We start from the raw sequence: 27,586 nt of genomic DNA on the forward strand, positions 1-27,586 counted from the left end.
TAATTATGTTAACAAAGACCACAGACAACAGTTGCTTTTACTTATCCTTAGTCACTTCCCAAGTATAAAGATTTTGATAATTCAACTTTAAGGCTATCTATTCCTATTGTGAAAAAGGACTGCCTCCCCACATATTCATATGTGTCAATGAGGGAACATAAGGCTGATGTGGTGAAGACTATGATGACCTGGTACATTTCAAGATGTTTTATGGTACCTAAAACCAAAGGGATCTGAAAAGGGAGCCTAGTGATAGAGGAGGTTTAAACCAAAAAGGCTCTGGGTTGAATGTGACCAGTAATTGCCCAACCTGCCTAGTATGTCTAAAAGGAATAACACACTTGGTATATAGTCTAGAACTGTGATTTTGATGTGTGAACATATCATTGAAACGAAAAAAAAATCCATCAACTAATTTTCTATTATGATGTTAAATCACTTATTTGACCAATTTTAAATAATGTTAAGATGAAGTTTACATATACTTCAATGATTTAAAGGATACAACTAAATAGTTTTATATTTATTTACTTTTCATGATACATAATATTTTTACATATGTATGGGGTACATGTGATATTTTGTTACATGCATAGAATATGTAATGATCAAGTCAGTATATTTACAGTATCCATCCGTCAAGCATTCATCCTTTATCTGTGTTGGAAACATTTCAAGTTCTCCTTTCTAGCTATTTTGAAATATATAATACATTGTTATTAATTATAGTCACCCTACTTGGCTATAGAATATTATAACTCATTTTTTCATCTAGCTATATATCTGTTCCCATTAACCAACCTCTCTCTGTTCCCCCTCCCCTAACACACACCCTTCCCAGCCTCTGGTATCTATCATTCTACTCCCTACCTCAATAAGATTAACTTTTTAAACTTCCACATATGAGTGAGGACATGTAATGTTTGTATTTCTGTGCCTGGCTTATTTAACTTAACGACCTCACATTCCATCCATGTTGCTGCAAATAACATTATTTTATTCTTTTTTATGGCTGAGTAGTATTCCATTGAGTATATATACCACTTTTTCTTTGGGAATAAAGCTGCAATAAACATGGAAGTCTGGGTATCTATTTAGTATACTGATTCCTTTTCCTGTGGATAAACACCCATTAGTGGATGGCTGGATTGTATGGTAGTTTTATTTTTAGATATTTGAGAAATCTCCATACTGTTTTCCATAGTGGCTGTACTAATTTATGTTTCCACCAAGTGTATAAGAATTCCGTTTTCTCTGCATCCTCACCAGGAAATCATTTTGTATGAATCTATACTAATCCAAATGATTATGCATAAAAATATGTGCACATACAAGGGTAGCCAATGCAGTATGCATTGTGATGGTGAAAATCTGGTAACAGACTAAACACATTTTCATGGGTGGGGGTGGTACATTCATACTATGGAATACTATACAACCATTAAAGAGACAGAGATAGATGGGTATGGATAGAAATGGGTAGATCTACAAGACATATGAAAAACAGATATGATTCCACATATAGTGGAAAAAATCTATGTATGCATGCATAAGAATGTATGTGTATCTATACAGAAATCTATAGAAAAAGGTTTGGAATTTTTAACATTACTATAACTCTTAGGGAAGTCTCAGGTTGAAGGGTAAATTCCATTTTTGTCTTTTTAATAATAACCATTCTGACTGGAGTAAGACGATATCTCATTGTGGTTTTGATTTTCATTTCCATGATGATTAATGGTGTTGAGCATTTTTTTTTTCATATACCTGTTGGCTATTTGTATGTCTTCTTTTGAAAAATGTCTATTTAGAGCTTTGCCTACTTTTTAATGAGATTCTTTCTTTTTTGTGAGGTTGAGTTGTTTGAGCTCCTTGTATATTCTGGGTATCAGTCTCTTGTTAGGGAATAGTTTGTAAATATTTTCTCCCATTTGACAGGTTGTCTCTTCACTCTGTTGACTGTTTCCTTTGCTGTCCAGAAGCTTTTTAGTTTATTATGGTTTCATTTGACTATTTTTGGTTTTGTTGCTTATACTTTTGAGGTCTCAGCCATAAATTCTTTTCCTAGGCCAATTTCTTGAAGTGTTTCCTCTATGTTTTATTCCAGTAGTTTTATTGTTTGGTATTTTATATTTAAGTCTTTAATCCATTTTGAGTTGATCTTTATATATGGTGAGAGATGGGGGTTCAGTTTCATTCTTCTGCATATGGTTATCCAATTTTCCCAGCACCATATATTGAAGAGTGTCCTTTCCCCAATATGTGTTCTTAAGAGCCTTTTTTTGAAAATAAGTTGACTGTAAATATATGGATTTATTTATGGGTTCTCTATTCAATTTCATTGGTCTGTGTGTCTGCTTTTATACTAATAACACTATTTTCGTTACTATAGTGTTGTAATCTATTTTGAAATCACTTAGCGTAATGCCTCAAGCTTTGTTCTTTTTTGTTTGTTTGTTTGTTTTTGAGATGGAATCTCACTCTGTCACCCAGGCTGGAGTGCAGTGGTGTGATCTCGGCTTACTGCAACCTCCACCTCCCTGGTTCAAGCAATTCCCCTGCCTCAGCCTCCAGAGTAGCTGGGATTACAGGCGCATGCCTCCACACCTGGATAATTTTTTTTTCTTTTTTTTTTTTTTTTTTTGAGATGTAGTCTCACTCTGTCGCCAGGGCTGGAGTACAGTGGCGTGATCTTGACTCACTACAACCTCTGCCTCCTGGGTTCAAGCGATTCTCCTGCCTCAACCTCCCGAGTAGCTGAGATTACAGGTGCCTGCCACTAGGCCCAGCTAATTTTTTTTGTATTTTTAGTAGAGACGGGGTTTCACCATGTTGGTCAAGCTGGTCTCGAACTCCTAACCTAATGATTCACCCGCCTGGGCCTCCCAAAGTGCTGGGATTACAGGTGTGGGCCACTGTGCCTGGCTGGCTAATTTTTTTTTTTTTTTTTTTTTTTATAGTAGAGACGGGGTTTCACCATGTTGGCCAGACTGGACTCAAGCTCCTGACCTCAGGCAATCCACCTGCCTCAGCCTCCCAAAGTACTGGGATTACAGGCCTGAGCTACCGTGCCTGGCCACTTTGTTCTTTTTGCTTAAGATTGCTGTGGTTATTCAGGCTATTTTTTGGTTCCATGCAAATTTTAGGATTGTGTTTTCTATTTCAGTGAAAAATGACATTGGTATTTTGATAGGCATTGCATCGAATCTGTAGATTGCCTTGGGTACTGTGGTCATTTTAATACTGTTAATTATTCCTATCCATGAGCATGGAATATTTTTTCATTTGTCTCATTCATGAGTGTTTTATAGTTTTCCTTGTAGAAGTCTTCCACCTCCTAGGTTAAATTTGTTCATAGGTAGTTTGGGATTTTTTTCTTTTTTGTAGCTATGGTAAGTGGAACTAACTTTTTTGTTTTTTTCTTGGCTCGATCATGATTGGTGTATAGAAACATTGCTGATTTTTGTAGATTGATTTTGTATTCTGCAACTTTACTGAATTTATTTATCAGGTCTAATAGTTTTTTGGTGGAGTCTTTAGTTTTTTCTAGATCATGGAGTCAGCAAAGAGGGACTATTTGACTTCCTCTGTTCCAATTTGAATGCATTTTTATTTATTTCTCTTACCTGATTGTTCTGGCTAGGACTTCCAGTACCATCTTGAATAGGATCAGTGAAAGTGGGCATCCTTGTTCCAGTTCCCAGAGGAAGACTTTCAGTTTTTCCCCATTCAATATAATGTTAGCTGTGAAATTTTCATATATAGCCTTTATTATGTTGAGTTATGTTTCTTCTATACCTGGTTTATTGAGAGTTTTTTTTTATTTTTTATCATGAAGGGATGTTGAATGTTACCAAACACTTTTTCTGCATCTATTGAGATGATTGTATGTTTTTTTTTCCTTCATGTGCTATATCGCCCTTATTGATTTGTGTATGCTGAACCATCCTTGAAACCCCGGGATAAATCTCACTTGATGATGATGTATTATCTTCTTGTTGTGTTACTGGATTCTGTTTACTAGCATTTTGTTGAGGACTTTTGCATCTATGTTCCTCAGGGATATTGGCCTGTAGTTTTCGTGTGTGTGTGTGTGTATGTGTGTGTGATTATATGGTTTTGATATCAGAGTAATGCTAGCCTTGTGGAATGAGTTAGGGAGTATTCCTTCCTCTTTAATTTTGTTGGAATCATTTCAGGATAATTGGTGGTTTTCTTTGGAAGTTTGGTAGAACTTGGCAGTAAAGCCATTTGGTCTTGGATTTTTTTTGTTGGGAGACTTTTTATTATTGATTCAATTTCATTACCCATTATTGGTCTATTCTCATTTTCTGTTTCTTCCTGAATTCAATTTTGGTAAGTTGTATGTGTCCAGGAACTTATCCATTTCCTCCAGGTTTTTCAGTTTGTTAGCATATAGGTATTCATAATGGTCTCTGATCATCTTTTGTATTTCTGTAGTATCAGTTGAAATGTTTTTTTTTTTTTTCATTTCTGATTTTATTCATTGAGTGCTCTATCTTTTTTGTTGCTTAGTCCAGCTAGTGGCTTATTAATTTTACCTTTTCAAAAAAGTCAACTTTTCATTCTGTTGGTCCTGTATCCTTGGTATTATTCTTATAGTCTCTATTTCATTTAGTTCTGCTCTGATCTTTGTTTTTTTTTCCTGCCAATTTTGAGTTTGGTTTGTCCTTGCTTTTCTAGTTGCTTGAGGTGCACTATTACATTATTTATTTGAAAGCTTTCTATTTTTTCAATGTAGGCATTTATTGCTATAAACTTACCTCTTAGCATTACATTTGCTGTATCCCACAAGTTTTAGAATGATGTATTTCCATTTTCATTTATTTCAAGAAATTTTTTGATTTCCATCTTAATTTCTTCATCTACCCAATTCATTCAGGAGCATGTGGTTTAATTTCCATGTATTTGTATAGTTTCCAAAGTTCTTGCTTGTATTGATTTCTAGTTTTATTCCATTGTGGTCTGAGAAGATACTTGATATAATTTCAGTTTTTAAAACAGTTTGTTGAGATTTGTTTTGTGGCCTAACATATGGTCTATTCCGGAGAATGTTTCATGTACTGTGGAAAAGAATATGTATTCAGAAATTGTTGGACAGAATGTTCTGTAAATGAATATTAGGTCCATTTGGTCCAAAGTCCAGTTTAAATATAATGTTTCTCTGTTTTTTCTGTTTAGCTGTTAGGTCTAATGCTGAGAATGGGATGTTGAAGTCCCCCACTATTTATTACAGTCTATCTTTCTTTTTAGATTTAGTAATATTTGCTTTATGAATCTGGGTTACCCCAATGTTGGGTCTATACGTGTTCATAATAGTTATATTTTCTTGCTGGATTGATACCTTTGTCATTATGTAATGAACTTTTTTGTCTTTTTTTTTTTTTTTTTTTTTTACTACTTTTGATTTCAAGTCTGTTTAATATAAGTATGGCTACTCCTGCCAGCAGTGGGCTGGGTGGGTGGGTTCTTAGGCCCCTGAATAGCAGATATGACATGAGTTATGTTAGTATTACGTGGCTTTTTATTTCTATTTTTGTGGAATGTTTTTTTCCATTCCTTGACTTTCAGTCTATGTGCATCTTTACTGGTAAGGTGAGTTTCTTGCAGGAAGCATGTAGTTGGATTATTTAAAAGACCTATTTAACCATTCTATGTCATTTAACAGGAAAGCTTCATTCTTTTATATTCAAGATTATTATTGATCTGTGAGGCTTTTCTCCTGTCACATTGTTAATTGTTTCCAGGTTGTTTTATATATTCTTTGTTCTTCTCTTTTTCTGTTACTTTTTGGCATTGTGGTTCAGTAGATTTCTGTAGTTGTACCATTTGCATCCTTTCTTTTCATTCTTTGTGTGATTGCTTTACCAGTGAGTTTCATACTATCATGTGTCTTCATGATGGTAAAAGTCCTTTTGCTCCCATGTTTAGGACTCCCTTAAATATTTCTTGTGGGTTTCATCTAATGGTAGTGAATTTCCCCAGAATTTACTTGTCTGGGAAAGACTATTTCTCCTTCATTTATGAAGAATACTTTTGCTGGACATGGTATTCTTGGCTGACAGATTTTTTTCTTTTAGCACTTTGAATATGTCATCCCATTAGCCAAATCAGCTCTTAATCCAATGGGGGAATTTTCTTATAAATGACTAATGCTTTTATTTTGTTGCTTTTACAATTCTCTCCTTTTCTTTGAGTTTTGACAGTTTCACTACAATGTGCTGTGGAGAAGATCTTTTTGGATTGTATCTGACGGGATGGCTGAGCTTCCTGTATCTGAATGTCTAAATCCCTTCTTAGACTTGGAAAGTTTTCAGCTATTATTTTGTTAAATAGGTTTTCTATGGTTTTTTTTTTTTTTTTTTTTACTTTTTGGGGACACTGAAAATTCAACCATTTGCTTGCTTTGTTGTATCCCATATGTCATGTAGGCTGTGTTCATTCTTTTAAATTCCTTTTTCTTTATATTTATCTGACTGGGCTATTTCAAAACATCTGTATTCAAGTTCTGAAATTCTTTCTACTGTTTGATTAGTCTATTACTGAAGCTTTCAAATGTATTTTTTACTTCATGTATTGAATTCTTCAGTTCCAGACTTCCTGATTGGTTCCTTTTTATGATATGTATCTCTTTGGTAAAGTTCTTATTCATATCCTGAATTGGTTTTTGGATTTCTTTGTATTGTGTATGTGAATTGTCTTATACCTCTCTAAGGTTCTTTCATATCATTATTTAAAACTATTTTTCAGGGGTGCGCCCAAGATGACCAAATAGGAATAGCTCCAGCCTCCAGTTCCCAGCGTGAGCGACACAGAAGACGGGTGATTTCTGCATTTTCAACTGAGGTACTGGGTTCATCTCACTGGGGAGTGCCGGACAATCGGTGCTGGTCAGCTGGTGCGGCCCGACCAGCGAGAGCTGAAGCAGGGTGAGGCATTGCCTCACCTGGGAAGTGCAAGGGGGAAGGGAATCCCTTTTCCTAGCCAAGGGAAACAGACAGACAACACCTGGAAAATTGGGTAATTTCCACCCTAATACTGCGCTTTACCAAGGGTCTTAGCAAACGGCACACTAGGAGATTATATCCCACACCTGGCCCAGAGGGTCCCATGCCCACGGAGTCTCCCTCATTGCTGGCACAGCAGTCTGAGATCTAACTGCAAGGCGGCAGTGAGGCTGGAGGAGGGATGCCTGCCGTTACTGAGGCTTAAGTGGGTAAACAAAGCCACTGGGAAGCTCAAATTGGGTGGAGCCCACCTCAGCTCAAGGAGGCCGGCCTGCCTCTGTAGACTCCTCCTCTGGGGACAGGGCATAGCTAAGCAAAAAGCAGCAGAAACCTCGGCAGAGGTAAATGCCCCTGTCTGATAGGTTTGAAGAGAGCAGTGGATCTCCCAGCACGGAGGTTGAGATCTGAGAAGGGACAGACTGCCTGCTCAAGTGGGCCCCTGACCCCTGAGTAGCCTAACTGGGAGACATCCCCCACTGGGGCAGTACGACACCTCACACCTCACATGGTGGGGTACACCCCTTAGACGAAGCTTCCAGAGCGAGAATCAGACAGCAACACTCGCTGTTCAGCAATATTCTATCTTCTGCATCCTCCGCTGCTGATACCCAGGCAAACAGCGTCTGGAGTGGACCTCAAGCAAACTCCAACAGACCTACAGCTGAGGGTCCTGACTGTTAGAAGGAAAACTAAGAAACAGAAAGGACACCCACACCAAAACCCCATCAGTACGTCACCATCATCAAAGACCAAAGGCAGATAAAACCACAAAGATGGGGAAAAAGCAGTGCAGAAAAGCTGTAAATTCAAAAAATCAGAGCGCATCTCCCCTTCCAAAGGAACGCAGCTCATTGCCAGCAACAGAACAAAGCTGGACGGAGAACGACTTTGATGAGTTGAGAGAAGAAGGCTTCAGTTCATCAAACTTCTCAGACCTAAAGGAGGAACTATGTACCAGGGCACAAAGAAACTAAAATCTTGAAAAAAGAATGGATGAATGGATAACTAGAATAATTAACACAGAGAAGACCTTAAAAGAACTGATAGAGATGAAAACCATAACACGAGAACTACGTGAGAAATGCACAAGCTTCAGTAACTGACTCGCTCAACTGGAAGAAAGAGTATCACCGATTGAGAATCAAATGAATGAAATGAAGCGAGAAGAGAAGTGTAGAGAAAAAAGAGTAAAAAGAAATGAACAAAGTCTCCAAGAAATAAGGGATTATGTGAAAAGACCAAACCTACATCTGATTGGGGTGCCTGAAAGTGACAGGGAAAATGGAACCAAGTTGGAAAACACTCTGCAGGACATCATCCAGGAGAACTTCACCAACCTAGTAAGGCAGGCCAACATTCAAATTCAGGAAACACAGAGAATGTTACAAAGATACTCCTCGAGAAGAGCAACTCCAAGACACATAATTGTCAGATTCACCAAAGTTGAAATGAAGGAAAAAATCTTAAGGGCAGCCAGAGAGAAAGGTCGGGTTACCCACAAAGGGAAGCCCATCAGACTAACAGCAGATCTCTCGGCAGAAACTCTCCAAGCCAGAAGAGAGTGGGGGCCAATATTCAACATTCTTAAAGAAAAGAATTTTAAACCCAGAACTTCATATCCAGCCAAACTAAGTTTCATAAGTGAAGGAGAAATAAAATCCTTTACAGACAAGAAAATGCTTAGAGATTTTGTCACTACCAGGCCTGCCCTACAGGAGCTCCTGAAGGAAGCACTAAACATGGAAAGGAACAACAGGTACCAGCCATTGCAAAAACATGTCAAAATGTAAAGTGCATTGATGCTAGGAAAAAACTGCATCAACTTGCAAGTAAAATAACCAGCTAATATCATAATGACAGGATCAAATTCACACATAACAATATTAACCTTAAACGTAAATGGACTAAATGGTCCAATTAAAAGACACAGACTGGCAAATTGGATAAAGAGTCAAGACCCATCAGTTTGCTGTATTCAGAAGACCCATCTCACTTGCAGAGACACACATAGGCTCAAAATAAAGGGATGGAGGAAGATCTACCAAGCAAATGGAAAACAAAAAAGAGCAGGGGTTGCAATCCTAGTCTCTGATAAAACAGACTTTAAACCATCAAAGATCAAAAAGAGACAAAGAAGACCATTACATAATGGTAAAGGGATCAATTCATCAGGAGGAGCTGACTATCCTAAATATATATGCACCCAATACAGGAGCACCCAGATTCATAAAGCAAGTCCTTAGAGACTTACAAAGAGACTTACACTCCCATACAAAAATAATGGGAGACTTTAACACCCCACTGTCAACATTAGACAGATCAATGAGACAGAAAGTTAATAAGGATATCCAGGAATTGAACTCAACTGTGCACCAAGTGGACCTAATAGACATCTACAGAACTCTCCACCCCAAATCAACAGAATATACATTCTTCTCAGCACCACATTGCACTTATTCCAAAATTGATCACATAGTTGGAAGGAAAGCACTCCTCAGCAAATGTACAAGAACAGAAATTATAACAAACGGTCTCTCAGACCACAGTGCAATCAAATTAGAACTCAGGACTAAGAAACTCAATCAAAACCACTCAACTACATGGAAACTGAACAACCTGCTCCAGAATGACTACTGGGTACATAACAAAATGAAGGCAGAAATGAAGATGTTCTTTGAAACCAATGAGAACAAAGATACAAGATACCAGAATCTCTGGGACACATTTAAAGCAGTGTGTATAGGGAAATTGATAGCACTAAATGCCCACAAGAGAAAGCAGGAAAGATCTAAAATTGACACCCTAACATCACAATTAAAAGAACTAGAGAAGCAAGAGCAAGCACATTCAAAGCTAGCAGAAGGCAAGAAATAACTAAGATCAGAGCAGAACTGATGGAGATAGAGATACAAAAAGCCCTCCAAAAAAATCAATGAATCCAGGAGCTGTTTTTTTGAAAAGATCAACAAAATTGATAGACCGCTAGCAAGACTAATAAAGAAGAAAAGAGAGAAGAATCAAATAGATGCAATAAAAATTGATAAAGGGGATATCACCACCGACCCCACAGAAATACAAACTACCATCAGAGAATACTATAAACATCTCTATGCAAATAAACTAGAAAATCTAGAAGAAATGGATAATTTCCTGGACACTTACACTCTCCCAAGACTAAACCAGGAAGAAATTGAATCCCTGAATAGACCAATAGCAGGCTCTGAAATTGAGACAATAATTAATAGCCTACCAACCAAAAAAAGTCCAGGACCAGATGGATTCACAGCTGAATTCTACCAGAGGTACAAGGAGGAACTGGTACCATTCCTTCTGAAAGTATTCCAATCAATAACTCATTTTATGAGGCCAACATCATCCGGATACCAAAGCCTGACAGAGATACAACCAAAACAGAGAATTTTAGACCAATATCCCTGATGAACATCGATGCAAAAATCCTCAACAAAGTACTGGCAAACTGAATCCAGCAGCACATCAAAAAACTTATCCACCATGATCAAGTGGGCTTCATCCCTGGGATGCAAGGCTCGTTCAACATACACAAATCAATAAACATAATCCAGCATATAAACAGAACCAAAGACAAAAACCACATGATTATCTCAATAGATGCAGAAAAGGCCTTTGACAAAATTCAACACCCCTTCATGCTAAAAACTCTCAATAAATTTGGTATTGATGGAACGTATCTCAAAATAATAAGAACTATTTATGACAAGCCCACAGCCAATATGATACCAAATGGGCAAAAACTGGAAGCATTCCCTTTGAAAACTGGCACAAGACAGGGATGCCCTCTCTCGCCACTCCTATTCAACATAGTGTTGGAAGTTCTGGCTAGGGCAATCAGGCAAGAGAAAGAAATCAAGGGTATTCATTTAGGAAAAGAAGAAGTCAAATTGTCCCTGTTTGCAGATGACATGATTGTATATTTAGAAAACCCCATTGTCTCAGCCCAAAATCTCCTTAAGCTGATAAGCAACTTCAGCAAAGTCTCAGGATACAAAATCAATGTGCAAAAATCACAAGCATCCCTATACACCAGTAATAGACAAACAGACTGTCAAATCATGAATGAACTTCCATTCACAATTGCTTCAAAGAGCATAAAATACCTAGGAATCCAACTTACAAGGGATTTAAAGGACTTCTTCAAGGAGAGCTACAAACCACTGCTCAGTGAAATAAAAGAGGACACAAACAAATGGAAGAACATACCATGCTCATGGATAGGAAGAATCAACATTGTGAAAATGGGCATACTTCCCAAGGTAATTTATAGATTCAATGCCATCCCCATTAAGCTACCAATGACTTTCTTCAAAGAATTGGAAAAAACTGCTTTAAAGTTCATATGGAACCAAAAAAAGACCCCGCATCTCCAAGACAATCCTAAGCCAAAAGAACAAAGCTGGTGACATCACGCTACCTGACTTCAAACTATGCTACAAGGCTACAGTCACCCAAACAGCATGATACTGGTACCAAGACAGAGATATAGACCAATGGAACCGAATGGAGCCCTCAGAAATAATACCACACATCTACAGTCATCTGATCTTTGACAAACCTGAGAGAAACAAGAAATGGGGAAAGGATTCCCTATTTAATAAATGGTGCTGGGAAAATTGGCTAGCCATAAGTAGAAAGCTGAAACTGGATCCTTTCCTTACTCCTTATACGAAAATTAATTCAAGATGGATTAGAGACTTAAATGTTAGACCTAAAACCATAAAAACCCTAGAAGAAAACCTAGGGTTTCCCATTCAGGACATAGGCATGGGCAAGGACTTCATGTCTAAAACACCAAAAGCAACGGCAACACAAGCCAAAATTGGCAAATGGGATCTAATTAAACTAAAGAGCTTCTGCACAGCAAAAGAAACTACCATCAGAGTGAACAGGCAACCTACAGAATGGGAGAACATTTTTGCAATCTACTCATCTGCCAAAGGGCTAATATCCAGAATCTATAAAGAACTCAATCAAATTTACAAGAAAAAAACAACCCCATCAAAAAGTGGGCAAAGAATATGAACAGACACTTCTCAAAAGAAGACATTCATACAGCCAACAGACACATGAAAAAATGCTCGTCATCACTCGCCATCAGAGAAATGCAAATCAAAACCACAATGAGATACCATCTCACACCAGTTAGAATGGAGACATTAAAAGGCAGGAAACAACAGGTGCTGGAGAGGATGTGGAGAAATAGGAACACTTTTACACTGTTGGTGGGACTGTAAACTAGTTCTACCATTGTGGAAAAGAGTATGGCGATTCCTCAAGGATCTAGAACTAGAAGTGCCATTTGACCCAGCCATCCCATTACTGGGTATATACCCAAAGGATTACAGATCATGCTGCTCTAAAGACACATGCACACGTATGTTTGTTGTGGCGCTATTCACAATAGCAAAGACTTGGAATCAACCCAAATGTCCATCAGTGACAGACTGGATTAAGAAAATGTGGCACATATACACCATGGAACACTATGCAGCCATAAAAAAGGATGAGTTCGTGTCCTTTGTAGGGACATGGATGCAGCTGGAAACCATCATTCTCAGGAAACTATCACAAGAACAGAAAACCAAACACCGCATGTTCTCACTCATAGGTGGGAATTGAACAATGAGATCACTTGGACACGGGAAGGGGAGCATCACACACTGGGTCCTATTGTGGGGAGGGGGTATGGGAGAGGGATAGCATTAGGAGATATACCTAATGTTAATGATGAGTTAATGGGCACAGCACACCAACATGGCACATGTATATATATGTAACAAACCTGCACGTTGTGCACATGTACCCTAGAACTTAAAGTGTAATAAAAAAATTATTTTTCCACGATTTTATAAATTTCCTTTTTTTTGGAATCTGTTGCTGGAGAATAATTATGTTTCTTTGTAGGTGTCATATTTCCTTGCTTTTTTGGGTTTCTTTTGTCCTTATATCGATGTATGTACATCTGGTATAATAGTCACTTCTTCCAATTTTTTTTTTTAAATTTGTCTTCGTAGGGGAGGCCTTTTTCCTGAAAATGTATCTATGATGCTGGTTGGGGAGGACTGTCTGGCTTTGACTTGAGTTCATGCGTTAGTGTAGTCATCGCCATATGATTTCTTCTACTATATAGCATCGGTAATGCCTGTGATTTCCTTAGTAGCTTAATGTATGATTGTTATTGGAGACTGTGGTAAAGTTGTGCTGGGGGCTGGGATAACAAATGGGCCAGTCTTCAGGCCCTCGCCGTGGCGGTAGCAGGCCAAGTATGCCTGTCCTTGGGCCCCTTAGTTGTGTGTGCTGGCACCTGTGTTGGCAATTTCTGGCAGGTCAGTTCTTGGGCCTTCAGGTGGCTTGCTCAGATACCAGTTGTGTCAGCAGTGACTGGGTAGGTGGGCTGTTAGGCCCCGGGCCACAGACATGGCATGGGTATTGTCGGTAGCAGTGATATGATGATTCTTTGTCTCCCAAGAGGTGTATATTGATGTTGGTAGTGGCTGTGATGGGCTGGGTTGGTTACTCTTCAGGCCTGCAGGTGGCACTTGCAGGTAGATGCCAGCTGAGGCGGTAGTGGCTAGGAGTTTAAGCCCAACATTATGCCTTTGGGAGGAGTGCTCACGTGCCCACGGTGGTAGACTGGGTTGGGTAATCCGCAGGACCCCAGGCTACGTGCTCTGCTTTGGGGTTGGGAATGGCAAAACTAGGCTGGGTAAGCTGCTGCTCAGGCCTCCTAATGGTGAGAGATGGTACCACCTGTGGTGTGTAGAGGTGTAGTGATCCTCAGGCCCCAGGTGGAGTGCTCAGGTGAGGGTCGATAGTGGCTGTGCTGAGTCCCTGCCACTGGAGAGCGTGGGACCGTCTTCAGTGGCTATAGCCTGGGCTGGTGGGTAAGGAATGTACATTTATTTTATATTCCAGTCCCACTGGGGCTTGGCCCCAGCCTTGCCAGTAGTAGCCTATGTCTAGTTCATACCCCCACCCCAGATGCAGGAGTCCCCACTCAGCTGGCAACCACGTCCCAGTGGCAACTAATACCTTACCCACATCCCATTCTTTATCCCAGCAGCGTTCACTTCCCAACACCGGCAGCTGCAGCCCACACCTGCATGCCTTATTAGTCCTGGTTGTGGAATGATCCCAGCTTGCTCCCCAGTCACAGCATTGACAGCCTGATAGCCCAAGTTTCCATAATGCCTCAGTTCCAGTGCTGTTGGGCCCCAGGACTGTGTTCAGTCTGCCAAAAACTATGCTGGAAAATGATGACTTTTTGTAGCTGCTTAGGTCTCAGAAAGGGTGTGGCACCCAACATAGACTCCCTCCCTGGAACACTTCCCTCCCATGGTCTCCTGGCAGCTCCATATGTTAGTTTCAGGATTTGGGGGTGTCAAGGGGTTCTCCCATAGCCAGGAATGCATGATTCCACAGTGGGGATATGGATCACTGGAATTCTCTCATTTATCCTTTCCCTGAATTGGAAAGTCACTCCCAGCTGCCACTCAATCCTGGTCAGGCAACCTGCTTCTCTCCCTCTCTTTTCTCCACTTTTGATGTTTCTTGTCATTTCTCTGTTGAATTCCAGTTTTCTCTCTCGGATAATGTATTTTAAGTGTGACTGTCCATACACTATTTTTGTTCTTCTAAGTGGAGGAAGAGGACATGAAATGCTTCTAATCAGCCATCTTGAAGCTCCTCCATTAATTGTTAATGATGGTATAATATTCCACCATATGGGTATGCCATAATTTATTTAACAATCTATTATTGGACATTTACATTATTTTCAACTTTGGTAGTATAAGTATTGTTGCGATGGACATAATAGTGCAATAGTGCATACATCTTTAGTTACATTTGGGATTATTTTCTCCTCTTTTCCTTCCTTCCTTCCTTTCTTCCTTTCTTTTCTTTCTTTTCTTTCTTTGACAGAGTTTTACTCTTGTTGACCAGGCTGGAGTGCAGTGGTGTGATCTCAGCTCACTGCAACCTCCACCTCCCAGGTCCAAGCGATTCTTCTGCCTCAGCCTCCTGAATAGCTGGAATTACAGGCACCCGCCACCATGCCCAGCTAATTTTTGTATTTTTTTAGTAAAGACAAGGTTTCACTATGTTGGCCAGGCTGGTCTCAAACTCCTGACCTTGTGATCTGCCCACCTCGGCCTCCCAAAGTGCTGGGATAACAGGCATGAGCCACCACACCTGGCTGGATTATTTTCTTAAGATATACTGGGTCAAAAGGTTTGAATTTTTGTTTTTGCCTGAAATTTTGCATTAAGATAGAATCTTGCTCCATCATAGAGACACACTGTAACTGACATAACCCTTGCTGTATTTTTTGATATCCTTTAGTTTTGTTATTAGGAATAATGTTAAAATAACATCTGTGTACATGGGTCTGACTGCATTTTCTGAGATAATTAATTTTTAAATGTTATTATATAAGCATAAAAGCTAATTTGTTCTCCAGAAAAATGAATGACAATTTATATTCTCATTGCCAGTATATGAGAGTGTTTGTTTTGCTGCAGGCTTTCTAACATTGAGTTAAGTTGTTACTTTTAAATCATTGCTAGTTCGATAGATGCTACCAATGTTGATCAGCAAAAGGGGGATCAAAAAATAGGATATCAGTTGTGGTAAAGAGGTAAATTTTTTGAAGGCTTTAAGAAACAATTAGTATGATTCCAGGGTGTAGTCATATATTTGCATGGAGTTTTCTGCCTATATTGAAAAGAAATGGGAATACCAGTGATCTGGAAATAAGATATCCAGGCTAGTAATCTTTATGATGGTAGCTATTATTATAAAAAGACATACTGTTCATTTATTGAGTTAATCCCTAGAAGACTAAATTAAAATACATATCACTGAGGATTAGTCTTTTAACTTTCTCCCATTGGTTCATTTTCAAAACCAATTATGTGTGGCAAACCAGTTGCTACCTGGGGCCTTAAAGAGGTTAAAACAGAAGTTTTAAAGGGGAAAATATCATTTTTTCACAAAGAAATGAAGTAGGAATGCCCAATTGAAGGAGGCAGGCAGATTCCTGGTTTCCTGATTTGTGCTGAATACAAGTTGTAGGGCAGCAGGATAATTTTACTCAATTCTGAAAATGGAGGGAGGGGAGAGAGATACTTGCACTTTTCTTTTGCCTAAGTGTAACTTCAGAGTATTATTGTTATTGATCAGTGAGGAGAAAATATTAAATCGTTAATATTAATGATCCCTAATAGGAAATAAACTTTATAAAATATGAATTAATTGCTTTGCCTCCAATTGATTGCTTGCTGTAGTAAAAATTACTTAGCTCACTAAGCCTCAGTTTCTCTGAATTTTACACTAGGGTAATGAAGTTGATCCACTTCTTAAAATACTATAAAACCTAAATTAGCTGGAGTGTGGAAAAGGGAAAGTGTAAGGATTAATGGGGTTAGAAAAGTTTTGTGGCATGGTGGTAAACAGAGAAGGTGCCCTTTTAGCTATTGCTGTTCAATTCTTGTTAAAAACGTTTTTAAAGTAAGTCATAGAAAAAAATGGAGGTATAAGAAAATTAGATATATTTAAATGACTCAATTGGAAACAAAGCAAAAACAAAAACTTGGCCTCCAGAAACTTGAATCAGTGAACTTAACATTCAATGCTAGAAAAATCCTAGAATGAACTACTTAACTATTGAGAAGATATATGCCTCCTCAAACCTCCAACTCTCCCTTGTTTACAGATAAATTTGCCAGCTGTTTCACAGAGAATGTAGAAGCCACAAGATGGCAACTTCCCAACATAAGATCTACACACACTTACCTGCACCATCATCTGTAATTTCTGTCTTCCTCCCATTTTCAATTGAAGATCAGAAAATCCTCCCATGTATGTCAAATTCTTCCACTTGAGCTCCAGAAACCTTTTTTTAAATCTGTTTTTTTTAAGTGTTCTTACTCCATACAATAACCCTATGTTTTCTTTTTTTTCGACCATTCCCCTTTTGCTGGCTCCTTTCCCTAATCATTTAGAGCTTGTTCAAGTCCCTCCTATTCACTAAAGAAAAAAAAAAAGGTCTGATGGTATTCCCCCAAACCAGTAAATTCAGTCTAATCACGAGGGAAACATCAATTAAAAAAATTATTCTCTGTCCTTCTTCTATATGCTTACCCTACCTCTCTCTTTCCTATCACAGCTAATCTTTGTGAGTATTGTCTCCATTCAGTGTTCTACTTCCTTACCTTCAGTTTATTCTTCCGTGTATACAGTGTGATTCTAACCCCCCTACACCACTGATCTGTTTCTGATAATTTTCTTTTGGTTAACAGCCTTTTTACTTGGCTAAATATAAAGGACACTTTTGAGCCTTTGACTCACTTGATCACCCAGCATTTAACATAGTTGACATTCTTGAAATATGCTATTCCCTTGGTGTTCCTCCTGGTTTTCCTTGTACCTTTCTTGTTACTTTTTCTCAGTCTCTTTTGTAGGCTATTCTGAACCTTCCCAACTCAATTGTTGGTGATTCTCAGTACTTTATCCTTTGCTACCTTCTTATTTTGCCTCTATCTTTTGGTAGTTTAGCTACTTCTGTGACATTTAATACCATCTCTGTGCTTAAGACTACAAAATATGCATACCAATTCTGTTTCTTTAACTTCTATTAGTATCCTCAATTTTTCACTAACATCTCTTCTTAGATGTACTATAGGCAACTCAATCTGTACATGATCTTAACCCCTGATCACCTTGCCAGTGTCAACTCTCTCTATTCCTCCTGTCTATTAATAACACTCTTTGATTCTGCCATATTGAACTCATTCTACTTCAATGAACATTCCATGCCCTCTCAGCTCCAGGCCTTTGTCCAGGCTATTACCTCTTTTTAGAACAATCTTTCCTATCACACTCTAGGTTTGAACTTAGAAGTCACTTTCTCCAGACACCTTTGTCTTTCTCATGAACATGAGTTTGGTTTCTTCTCTCTTTCCTTTCAAAACACTCCATATTTCTCTTCTTACTACATTTAAAGTACTTCATTGTTGTTGTCTGTGTTTTTTTTTTCTATTAGACTGTGATCACACAAAAAGTAGATACCATACCTATCATGTTCCCATTGTATTTCCATCATAGGCATACATTAAATTTATTGAATAAATAAATTAATTGATCTTAGGAGCAAATCAGACTAAACAAAGTTGTTATTTTCCTTTGGTAAAACTGTTAGAATGATATATCACTATGAAAGCCTAGTCTATCACATGCATGATCTCTCATGACAAGATGTGCCAATATGGTCTAGTTAAATGGATTTTAGTATAGTGAAATGATTCATAACAAATTGGTCAACCAGATTAATGTATTAATGCTGAAATTTAGAAAGATCTATGGTGGTAAGCCACAGATCTCTGTTACGTGCCATATCTTATTTAGAATTTTAAAAATTATTGACTTGATTGAAGGCAGAGAAAGCAAGCTTATGAAATATTCAGATGACACAAAAGTAGGTGGGAGAGTTAATAAAATGAATAAAAGCCTTATGCTTTGAAATGGTCTCATGATTTGGAATAATAGAATAAAACCAACATAATGACATTTCATAGGGATTAATATAAATCTATAGGTTTAGGATAAACATTTTAAAATCCATTTAATAATCAAGAAGAATGGACTGCATACCTACTGTGTTCTAATCAATGGTGCTGGGGATGCAAAAAAAAAAAAAAAGCATAGCCTCTGCCCTTGAAATGGTTACATTTTAATGATGTTATTGAATCTAGATCATGGTACATAATAGGCTCACTGCACTTTGTATTTTCTATGTAGAGAATGTTGTATGCTGTTGTAGGCATCATTAATTTTACAATACATGCAGAAAGTATACTATTTAATTTAAAATTTAAACATTTCAATGGTACCAGTCAGAATAATTTAGATTATGCTATTGTAATAATCCCCAAATCTTGGTGGTTTGTAAAAGCAAAGTTTTATTTTTCGCTTATGTAATGTGTTGGCTAGAAGCTCTGCTCTGTGACTTTTCATTCTGCAGCCCAGGGTAATGGAGCAACTACCATCATAAATATTACCAGTCACTATGACAGAGGGAAAGATAGCTGTGGAAGGCATCACATTGACAAATAAATGCTCTGGCCTGGAAGTGACATGCAACTGTGAGCAATGACTTCTGGTCACAAATAATTGGCCAGAACCATACACATGACTCTATCAATCACAATGGGGCCAGAAAATGCAGTCATATCATGTGGCCAAAGGCAAAGAAGTCTAAGTATTTTGAAAACAGAGTTAATGATTACCATTACTATACTGAGTAAAAAGTGAAAATTACCCTTCAACCTCAGACTTTATCCACTCCCCTCCTAAGGATTACAGTAGTGTCAAAAATTCCAAACTTTTTTTTTTAAGAGATGTAAAGTGATTTTACCTTTATTTCCTTCGCTTTAAGCCAATGATGAAATTTCACAGTGATTTCTGGGATGGGGCAGAAGGAAGGTGGTGTTAAGAATCATCAAGGCTGTGGCCTATTCCCCGCAGAGGTACAGGCAGGGTGGGCCTTCACTGGGGCAGCTGGAGGAGGCAGGTAGGTGATGTTCCCAGAGTGTGAGGGCTGGTACGCGATGTTCTCCGCAGCTTCCAGCTTGCTCAGCTCAATCAGGCAGTCCTCTGCGGTGGCCAGTGAGTTGGGGATCAGCTCGGCTGCCATGGAGTCACCCTCAGCAGAGATGATGGTTGCCATTTTCTGCTGCTCAGCCTTTTCCACCACAAATCTGGCCCTCTCTGCTTCCTGCCGAGCCCCTTCTTTGACTTCCACCACTTCTGTGAACTCCTTCCGGAAGGTCGGATGTGTCAAGGACACATGGTCCAGGATGAGCCCAAAGGTGGCTGCTGGCCCCGTAAACTTGTCACTCACCTGCCTGGAGAGCAGCTCTCTGTGGGTGATTAGTTCTCCAGCATCAAAGCGAGACACCACTGACTTTGAAGATCTTGGTAATGATGGATGGCAGCACATGTTCATCATAGTCCTCTCTGATGTTGGTGAAGATGCAAGGAAGCTGGCTAGCGACAGGCCGGAAGAGGATGTGCAGTGTGATGTTGACATTCTGTAAGTCTTTGCTACCAGTGATGACTGGCACGTTAGGTGGTCTAGAACAGCAGTCAAAGGTAATTGGTTTCTGTACCCATGGGATAAGAAAGTGAGTCCCTTCCCCTACCACAATGTCCTGTACTCCACAGAATCAGTCAAAGATGACAGCTGTGTGACCAGTATCCACATTATGTAAGGCAGAGTTCAGCATGCCTCCTACAACAACTAAGGCCAGGCCAAACTCGCCGATGGACTCAAACACTTTGACAGCCATGTTTTCTTCTGCTGGACCCTCTCACACCTGCTTCCACTCTGACCTCCACATGAACTCCCTAGCCACACATACTTCCAAACCTTTTCCTACTGATTTCCATACGCATACACACACATTCTTAAGCATGCATATATACATAGATTTTTCCATTATATGTGGAATCATATCTATTTTTCATATATCTTGTAGATCTACCCATGTCTATCCATACCTCTCTATCTCAGGCTCTTTAATGGTTGTATAGTATTCCATAGTATGAATGTATCACCCCTACCCATGAAAAGGTATTTAGTCTGTTATCAGATTTTCACCATCACAATGCACACTGCATTGACCATCCTTGTATGTGCATATATTTTTATGCATAATCATTTGTATTGCAGTAGTATAGATTCATACAAAAGCAATTCCTGAGCACTTTAATTTTTGCCAGATACTATCAAATTGCCTTGTAAAATGCTGTCCTAATTTATAATGTCATAAACAGAATATGAATGAATTTTGAGAAGACTACTGACAAATACTTTTATTGATGGAAGAAAATGTTAGATGATGAGGAATTTAGACACCACATCAAAAAATGAGTAAGACTCATTAATCAATCAATGAGTATGATTGAAGACTTTTTGTCTAAACTGCTTGTAACACCTTATACCTACTACTTCTAGGTTTCCTGGCTGGAGAAACCCTGAAAAAGACTAGTCCCTGTCACACATAACACTTTTGATTTTATGGTCAGAACTCAAGATTATATCTTAATGATCAGAACTCAATACCTTTCCATATCCAGCTGCAAGGGAGGCTGTGAAATGAAATTTTCATTTTTGTGGACTATGTCCTGAGCCCAAAACTGGGGACTGTGATCACTACAGAAATCAGAAAGAAACCCTACAGTTACTTATGCCAGTTTTTTCCTTTACACTTGCTTCTCCTTGTATACTTGTTTCTCCTTTATACTTGCTTCTCCTTCTGCTGTCTCTCAATGGTTCATCACTCACTATTCCTCTTATCTATTCCCCTTATTTACTATGTCATCTTTTTGTGTCTCCACTTCTAATTTTTTCTCTCTCTGCTTCTTCACGTTTTTTCTCTTTCTCCTCTACGATTTTTCCCCTCACCTTTCTGTGTCCTATCCATCTGACTCTATCTTTTGCTATCCCTGTTTTCTTACTTGTGTGCCTTTGGCTATGTTGGTTTCAGTGTCTGTATCTCTTTATTTCTACCTCTGATTCTAACTGTTAGGGCTAACAACAGACTTGGCTGCCACTTTATGCAGTTATTTTCAAATGACAGAAGTGCTTGAGAATAGGCTAGATATAGGAATACTGTAAAAAGGATTTCTTGATTGGTTGAAAGTTGGACTAGGTAACTATTGAGGTTCTTTCCAAATTTGAGTTTGAGAGCCAACTTTCTCTCCGTAGTAGATAGAATCTAGTTAACATTATTGAATCTCTGTTTTCTGATTGAAGAGCCAATAGGACCTCAGGGCCATCTCTATGTGGATACCAGACTTCATTGCAAATTACTATAGAATTATAAAATGTAAGAGATAGAGATAAATGTGTGTTGACTAAAGAACTGCCTTTCTCTGTGTATATGTATATATGTGTATGATTTTATACATATATATACACACACACACACATATGAAAACCTTGTGAAGATACCAAAATTTTCTCTGATTGCAAAAATGTAACAAGAAATGATTATAATTGTGTGCCATTTGAAACTAGCTGATATTTTAGATTGGGTCTATTAACTGTGTCCAAATATATCCATAAGTTAAATGTGTTTTGGTTTCTAGAGTCAAGAGTTTGCCATATAGGTACTGTTAAAAATTAGCACGAACCAGAAACCTGACATATCTGGTACTTTAAGGGAGGAAGGGAATAAAGTAAAAAAGGTAATTTGCAAACTGTACTTGAAAGTCATTGAAGCATAACATCATCATTACAATTATCTGTGAAAAGATTTAGTTCAATTACATTTTAAAAACTCTCTCTTGAATATGGCATTACTCATATCAGGATTTGATACTCCAATGAGAGGAATACTAATGCCTTCATTAGCCATTGTCTTAGAATCTTCATTCTTTAGAATTCATCACGTGGCCTTCTGGGATTTTTATATACTAACCCCAGGGAATCAGTAAACACAAAGCTCTCAGGGGAATATGAACTTCAGGAATAAGAACCATTGCTTATTTATAGCCATGGCAGGGGGGAAGACTTTTTAGGAAAAAAAAGTAATTTTGAAATAATTGAATAACAGTATAATTGCCATCACAGTAGGTATTATACATGCTCCTCCTGTACACTTTCTTCACACAGCAGCAAGTTGGTTGTAAAATTACCAAGAGGAAAAAGTTATAATGTAATACACCTAAATTTCTGTGTAAGGTTTCCAGGAGTAACTCGAGCTGTTTCTGAAACTTTTACTATTTAAACAGATGTGTGGGAACCATATGTTGGGAGCCCAGTGGTTACTGTTGTAAGACATTCCTTGATCAGTGATGATATTTCAGGCCTACTGTGTTATAGGTGAACACTGCTAGGAGATTGATTACACTGGCCTTTCTCTTTGACTATTTGAATTGAGGCAGTTTGACAGATTTTCCCTTTCAACGGGAAATCTGAATCACCTACTGAACATGCTAAAAAATCACTTATTTTATTCGGTATTCCCTTAGGACTTAACAAATATAGGTTACTCTTCATTGTCTTGCACTTGACTAAGTACTCTGCTATGCATGTATCTTCACAGTGAGGTTATAGTTCCTTGAAGACAAGAAGCTACATTTTATAATCTTAGACTTGGTTTATGACTCCATAGCATCTAACTTCTAGGGCAAAAATTATTCAGTAGTGGTTAAGAGATTGGGGTTTGTAGTCACACAGACCTACATTCAAATCCTTTTTTCATAATTTATTAATGTCATGACCTTGGGTAAGTCACAAATGTCAGTTTCCTGAAAAGTAAAATGGAGATAATAATAACTCATAAGATTGTTGAGAGGATAAAAAGACATAACAGTTTAGCACAATGTCTGGCCCACACAAAGTGCTCAATAAATTATAATTATTATCATAAAGTATAATCATTGTTCAGCAAAGTTTGTTAAATTAATTGACTCTTCTGTGGAAATGGGATTGGTAAATATATGGACTTAAAAACTTTATATGCTCAGTTTTTCTAATTCTGACTGATTTTAACTGACAGGAAAAGTAACATATGAAATAATTCTGTGGTTAACTTATACAGTTTCTTTTTTTTTAAATTTATTTATTATTATTATACTTTAAGTTGTAGGGTACATGTGCATAATGTGCAGGTTTGTTACATATGTATACTTGTGCCATGTTGGTGTGCTGCACCCATCAACTCGTCATTTACATCAGGTAAAACTCCCAATGCAATCCCTCCCCCCTCCCCCCTCCCCATGATAGGCCCCGGTGTGTGATGTTCCCCTTCCTGAGTCCAAGTGATCTCATTGTTCAGTTCCCACCTATGAGTGAGAACATGCGGTGTTTGGTTTTCTGTTCTTGTGATAGTTTGCTAAGAATGATGGTTTCCAGCTGCATCCATGTCCCTACAAAGGACACAAACTCATCCTTTTTTATGGCTGCATAGTATGATTATTTCCCTAGTCGAAGTCAAACATTAACTATTTTATTTCACAAAGAATAGGGAGGGGTGAATTAAATAGGGAAGTAGAAATATGTCTGCATCAGTTATTTTCCACATATAATATCTCTGAATATCAGTTATAAAATATAGTTCATGTTTTTGGTGATTATGATCACATAATGTCCACTGGGCAAACAGAGTTTTTAAAGGGCTTTCTCAAATCATCTTTTTTTTTGTTTTGCCACCATTTATAAAATATCAGAATTCTAAAAATGATATTCGATTTTAGCAAGTTATGGTCCCTACACACTGTCAGCTTTCAGACAGAAATCATGAAAGTACAATCATGGATAAAATAGATTTAGGGTAAGGAGAGCTTGGCAGATTCCTAAAATCTAATCAGTATGGTTGAGTTGGTAACTAAGTGAATACATATAGCAGGAAGTACTATAGCAGAGATGAGCCAATGTTCTCAACAAAGTCACTGGGTTTATATAAGTTCTAAATTGAGGGGTAAGACAGAGCTAGAATGGGCACGTGGTTCAAGAAAATTTTGAATCATAAACCTTCCTTGGAAAGTCCAGAGCCTACATAATCATCTGGAGATCTGACAGATAAGGTCTATGGAAAACAAAGAATCCTGTGGAGTACTTAATAGTCTCTTCAGTCTTGGTTTGGGGTCTCCAAAAAGCAGAACTCTAAGGATTTGGATGTAGGTAGTTTATTTGGGAGGTGATCCCAGGAAGTACTGCAAAGAAGTGGCAAAGTCAGACTGGAAGGGAGGTAAAGCAAATAAGCAGGTTGCCACTCAATACTATTGGAACATACCAAAGGGTGAGGGAGCTAGGGTATTTATTCACCAACTTTCACAATTGATTGAGAATCATTTAGTGAATATTAACAACCTGGCACTTCTAGTCATCTCCTATACTGGTCAAGCTGCTTTTGCAGTTAAAGAAGCCCCTCTGGCAGAGAAACATAGAAAGACTTCTGCAGATGACTATTAGAATGGGCCAAAGAAGACATGGGCAGGGCACCAACAGTGTTTATGACAGCAGGAAATATGGTACCTCTCAGATTTGGGTAATCCCATGTTAGACAAGAGATATTCTATTTCAAACAAATGAGTAACTTGAAAAAACACTAAAAGTTTCCACTCATTTGCATTATTTGAACATTTTATAGGATGTTATCTACATAGATTTTGTTCTTTTATTCATTAAAATATTTATTAATTAGTTATGTGTCAGGCTCTATGCTAGGTGCTGAGAATAAAACAGTGACTAAGTGGCTGCCCTCATGAAGTTTACATTCTAGTGGGCAAGGAGTAGGCAAAGACAACCAAGCTAATAAATTTAACTGGTTCATTAAGTGTTTCAACTCATTGGAGTATGAAATTGAAATGGTATTGTTTTTCCACTAATTGCTTTTTACTGTGTTCTGTTGTATTTGCCCTCTTCCACTGGGAGATTAGGACAATGATAAACATTTCAATCTGATTCTATAACTTTTTAGCTGCTTTCAGATATTAGGAGAGTCTCATGCTGATTTTAAAGCTTTGGCTTGCATACTCCAAGCCCCTATCTGATGCAAATACTTCTCTTCCTTTTTCTTCAAACAGATGGGACATATGGCTCTAGTGGCTAGGAGTTTGGGGATGTGTATGGTAGCCTTTCATACATCTCTTCTTATTTCTTCCCTTTCCCCTGTGCCTGTTTTGGTATTGCTTTGGGAGGAGAGTTGCTGGGGAAGAGGGAGAGGAAAAAGACAGATGCTTGTGACTCTGTATGTCTTCTCCTTGGTTGGTCATAATTGCTCTTCTAGCTGTCTTTGGGCACTATATAAACAGGTAGTTATAACAGCCTGCTGATGGGAGGCTTCTCCAAGCATCTCCTCTGGACATTGGAAATCCCTTGCAAGATTATTACATCTTCTGTCAGACCTTCGGCTGGTGCCATCATATCTCTTTTCACATGCATTAATCTTGCCCCATGTTGCAAAGCCTCTGGCAAGAATTGTATAGTTATCTAGTCCAACTTGGACCTTTGGGCATATGTCAAATTCATTTTCCATGCCTCTTGGGACCCAGAACCCCTTTGGTTCTGTTTATGTGATGGATTACATTTGTTGATTTGCATATGTTGAACCAGCCTTACATCCCAGAGATGAAGCCCACTTGATCATGGTGGATAAACTTTTTGATGTGCTGCTGGATTCGGTTTGCCAGTATTTTATTGAGGATTTTTGCACCGATGTTCATCAAGGATATTGGTCTAAAATTTTCTTTTTTTGTTGTGTCTCTGCCACGCTTTGGTATCAGGATAATGGCTGGCCTCATAAAATGAATTAGGGAGGATTCCCTCTTTTTATATTGATTGGAATACTTTCAGAAGGAATGGTACCAGCTCCTCTTCGTACCTCTGGTAGAATTCGGCTGTGAATCCATCTGGTCCTGGATTTTTTTTGGTTGGTAGGCTATTAATTATTGCCTCAAATTCAGAGCCTGTTATTGGTCTATTCAGAGATTGAACTTCTTGTTGGTTTAGTCTTGGGAGGGTGTATGTGTCCAGGAATTTATCCATTTTTTCTAGATTTTCTAGTTGATTTGTGTAGAGGTGTTTATAATATTCTCTGATGGTAGTTTGTATTTCTGTGGGGTCGGTGGTGATATCCCCTTTATCATTTTTTATTGTGTCTATTTAATTATTCTCTCTTTTCTTCTTTATTAATCTTGCTAGCAGTCTATCAATTTTGTTGATCTTTTTGAAAAAAGCCCCTGGATTCACTGAATTTTTAAAGGGATTTTTTGTATCTCTATCTCCTTGAGTTCTGCTCTGTTCTTAGTTATTTCTTGCCTTCTGCTAGCTTTTGAATTTGTTTGTTCTTGCTTCTCTAGTTCTTTTAATTGTGATGGTAGGGTGTCGATTTTAGATCTTTCCTGCTTTCTCTTGTGGGCATTTAGTGCTATAAATTTCCCTCTACACACCACTTTAAATGTGTCCCAGAGATTCTGGTACATTGTGTCTTTGTTCTCATTGGTTTCAAAGAACATCTTTATTTCTGCTTTCATTTCGTTATGTACCCAGTAGTCATTCAGGAGCAGGTTGTTCAGTTTCCATGTAGTTGAGTGGTTTTGAGTGAGTTTCTTAATCCTGAGTTCTAATTTGATTGCACTGTGGTCTGAGAGACCGTTTGTTATAATTTCTGTGCTTTTACATTTGCTGAGGAGTGCTTTCCTTCCAACTATGTGGTCAATTTTGTAATAAGTGTGATGTGGTGCTGAGAAGAATGTATATTCTGTTGATTTGGGGTGGAGAGTTCAGTAGATGTCTATTAGGTCTGCTTGATGCAGAGCTGAGTTCAACTTGAATATCCTTGTTAATTTTCTGTCTCATTGATCTGTCTAATATTGACAGTGGGGTGTTAAAGTCTCCCATTATTATTGTGTGGGAGTCTAAGTCCCTTTTTAGGTCTCTAAGGACTTGCTTTATGAATCTGGGTTCTCCTGTATTGGGTGCATATATATTTAGGATAGTTAGCTCTTCT

At 38.2% G+C, this 27,586-nt stretch overlaps 1 protein-coding gene and 1 pseudogene across 1 annotated transcript in view; one reads left to right on the forward strand and one right to left on the reverse strand.

Annotated features, from left to right (window-relative positions):
- The window catches only part of IL1RAPL2 (interleukin 1 receptor accessory protein like 2), a 1,281,282-nt gene that overhangs the window by 61,758 nt on the left and 1,191,938 nt on the right, over positions 1–27,586 (forward strand). The window lies entirely within an intron of this gene.
- On the reverse strand, positions 19,564–20,413 carry LOC112615225 (annotated as a pseudogene).

The sequence above is a fragment of the Theropithecus gelada genome, chromosome X, assembly GCF_003255815.1.
Source record: "Theropithecus gelada isolate Dixy chromosome X, Tgel_1.0, whole genome shotgun sequence".
NCBI lineage: Eukaryota > Metazoa > Chordata > Mammalia > Primates > Cercopithecidae > Theropithecus > Theropithecus gelada.